This window comes from Sinocyclocheilus rhinocerous, unplaced genomic scaffold (assembly GCF_001515625.1).
Source record: "Sinocyclocheilus rhinocerous isolate Xijiao unplaced genomic scaffold, SAMN03320098_v1.1 scaffold1456, whole genome shotgun sequence".
NCBI lineage: Eukaryota > Metazoa > Chordata > Actinopteri > Cypriniformes > Cyprinidae > Sinocyclocheilus > Sinocyclocheilus rhinocerous.
Genome location: NW_015630970.1, coordinates 123,921 through 127,618, shown reverse-complemented (window position 1 = coordinate 127,618; position 3,698 = coordinate 123,921).

Sequence of the window (3,698 nt, the reverse complement as noted above, 5' to 3'; positions counted from 1 at the left end):
ATATATATATATATATATATAAAATAAATGCCCCCCTCCACCCCTCAAATTAAAAAATTTCAAAAATGAAATTCAGGCCCTGAACAAATGTCTAAAAATCCTGATTGGAGTAGCACTATGAATAATTCTACATGATAAAAAGAAGGCTTTAAAAAGATTGGTATCGGCAGATACTGCTTTTTGTGGTTGATGATCGGTGATCGGCCTCAAAAATCCTGATCGAAGCACCCCTAATAAATTGAATGCATCCTCACTGAATAAAAGTATTAATTAAAAAAAAAAAAATCGCACTGATTCCAAACATTTGAATGGAAGTTAAAATTATGAAATGACTTAAATTCCAGTCCTAAAGCAGTAAATTAAATAAAAATAATAAAAGAAAAAAAAGAAATTAAATTATTACAAATAATCTCAATTAAGAAAAAAGACTTCTAAATGGTATAAATCAGAATATATGGCTATAGTAATACTTAAATAAGTCAAACTCACCCAATCCATTTTGTACCTGAGTGCAATTTCTTACACACAGGTGAAGTTGTAAGTCCCTCGATAAAAGGAAATAATTGCTGTCCTCAAATTTCACGTTTTTATTAGCTCTGTTTTGAGTCACATGACACAAACCCGCACGGTGGTGGTGCATTTTTAATGCATTCCATCTTTTACCAAACTGGATATACCACACAACATTGCATTCCTCCCTAAACATGCAGTCTTATGAAATACCTCCGTTGAAAGCAAGTGATAATGGGGTGTTTTGTTCTTGATTAAAATGATGAAACCTATAAAACAGTCAAACTCATATTGTAGACTGCTATAACAATGTATATTATATTGATTGTTTAACATTTATTGCATCTTTATTGCAAAAATAATGAAATACCTAATAGAAAAATGTATTTTTTCCAAACCTGTATGCATTTTTTTTCTTGTTTAGAACACATTGGACTTTCATTGTCTGGAAAATAAACACTAAATGCACTCTGTGAGAGTTTGGAATGACATGAAGGTGAGTGAATGATGACAGAATTTGTATTGTTTGGTAAACTGTGCCTTTCATTATGGCGCAATGAGCTGGTTGCGATAAGAAGATAAAACAAAAAGGAGAAAGGGTGGAAAAACAAATCCAAGATGACGAATAATCAATTTAAGCAGAAATTGAAATCACTGTTTTAACTGAGTTTCATTTACTGAGAGTTCTTCAGGTCATGAGGTTTTGTTGTCGAGATCTGATCACAAATCGTTCAACAAATAGTTGTGCAGGTTTTCACAATGAAGTGTCACATATTATCAAGCCATGCCATCTGTTTCAGTTTTCCTCAGATGATGGCTTTTAATTCTTTTTTTTTTTGTATTTAAGTTTTTTATTATTTTCAAAGTAGTGTTACTTCCTTCGACGCAAGTTATTATTTTTATTTATTTGCATTGGTATATATTGTATATGTTGTATTGTGTGCTACGGATTGTGCTGTTCTCTCTCTCTCGCTCTCTCTCTCTGTCTCTCTCTCTCTGTGTCTCTCTCCTTCTGGCAGCGCTTGATTGGGACCAGCTGCAGGAGATTGCGTGGTGAGCCGGAACGTCGTGAAGCTCCGCCATGGGTGTCGTGCTGTTCCGTCCTCTGTCTCCTGCCCCAGACAACAGCTGGTTGTGTAGTGTTGTTAAACGACGGTGTTATTGACTTGCCGCTGAAAATAGTGTGAGTAATCATTCTGAGTGGCGCTGCGGAAACACCGTTTCCTGAACTGCAAGGACTAAAGTACATTTAGTTCTGGAACTAAAGCGGTGCGAAAGGCCCTAATATCTGAGTCCTCTGTAATCCGATCCTTAAGAGTTTTTGTTTGTTAGCAAGTATTCGTTAGTTGTATCATTTATTTGTGATTTGTAAACACCTATTCGTTATTTCTGAAGCAGTAGGTTGGGGATTGCCATTTATTTTGTGAACATCGTTTTCTCCTGTTTTTTTGGCCAGAGAGGGAGTTAGGGAAGACCTCTGTATTTCTTTTGGGAATTTTTATTTGTTAGGCAATTTGAACTTCTCTAAACCCTTAGTTAGTTTCCCTTTGGTTTGTTATTTTGGCCTGGATCCCCTTCCGAAGAAATGTGCTTCCAAACATCACTTTAAGATGTAATAAACAAACTTTTTCGCTTGTGAAGACGCCTCTATTGTGGTCATTGTGAGCTGGGACAGGAAAGGAGCTACATTTTTCTTTAATTTTATTCTTGTCATCGGCCTTACCAACCCTAGACTGGTCAGGTCGTGACAGTAGCATATATATTACAGTAAACAAGAAAATTAATCTAACTACTACCATCACCTCCCCCCGACCCACAGCACATCAGGAGTTTGAAAACCGGTACAATATAAGACCAAGATCTCCCTAATAGAACATATACAGTTCTTCCACATAGACAAAGTGAGTGGTTTAGCATGATTGGTCCGTGCTGATGATCGTTCCAGATACAGTATCTCCAGTAAGGAATGTAACCGATGTTTGATGGAAAGGTTGTGGAGAGGTTTCCATCATTGAACTAAAAGTTTATTTGCAGCAGTCGAGGCAGCTAACCAAAATTTCCAGTGTTTCTCTTTTAGAGGAAATTGAGAGTTATCATTCAACAGTAATACAACAGGAGTCCCAGTGACCTTGTACTGGGCATCAAGCACCAAATCCCAAAAATCTTGAACATTTAGACATTCCCAAAGCATTATATGCATCACCGTGCCCAGGCAAACTGGCCCACAAAAATTACAATAAGGGTGTGGTGATAAACCCATAACATGGCTTATGCGCAAGGTTAAATATGCCTTGTGAATACTTTTAAAATGGATGAATTGATGATTAGGATTTGTGGATGCATGAAATGTATTATCCCACACTGTTTCCCATTCAATATTTTTATTAAAGGGAGTCAAGTCAGATAACCATGCTCTTGCTTTTGGAAAATATCTGCTTTATGATTTGAAAAACAAAAGTAAAAATAAGAGACTGTTCCTTTGTTTGGCGCATTGTGAATCCATTTTACTACAGGATGAGTTTGAAGATCTGTACCCCAAGGTACCTTATGTGTCTTTAATGCTGCATGTAGTTTAAAATATAAAAATAAAGTATTTTGAGAAATATTAAATCTTTTAAATAATTCTTGGAAATCTAAGACTGAATTTTCTTCTTTTATATCATTTAACATTAGAATGCCTTTTATTGTCAGGGTTTTGCCCTGACACTCTGGTTATCTTGTGTTTTGTTTCTTGTGTCTATGTTGTCTTGTCAGCACATGGCCTAGTTGATTGTTTTTCTCAGCCATGTGCTTCGTTAGCCCCTCCTCCTGGTTTCCTCATTACCACACCCTCTTGTTAGCCCTCATTGAGTCCTTGTTAGTGTAATTGCTCTCACCTGTTCCTCGTGTGTTTTCCTCCCTATTTATAGTGCCCCTTGCCCTATTGTCTTTGCTGGTTCGTGGTCATTCTTTCCCTCACTGTGTTTGTCGCTGTCTGTGGATGTGGCTGATTATGTGTTCCTGTCTCCCTGTCTGTTTGATCTTGTGCTCTAGTCTTGCCCTAGTCTTGTCTCTTATAATTCTATGTTCTTGTCTTGCTCCTTGTTTTTGGATGTGGTCTGTTTTTGTCTTGTTTTCCCTCTGTTCCTGCTTCTGTATGCCCTTATTTGGTTTCCTTCCAGTTCCTGTCCTGATTGTTTATTTGTCTC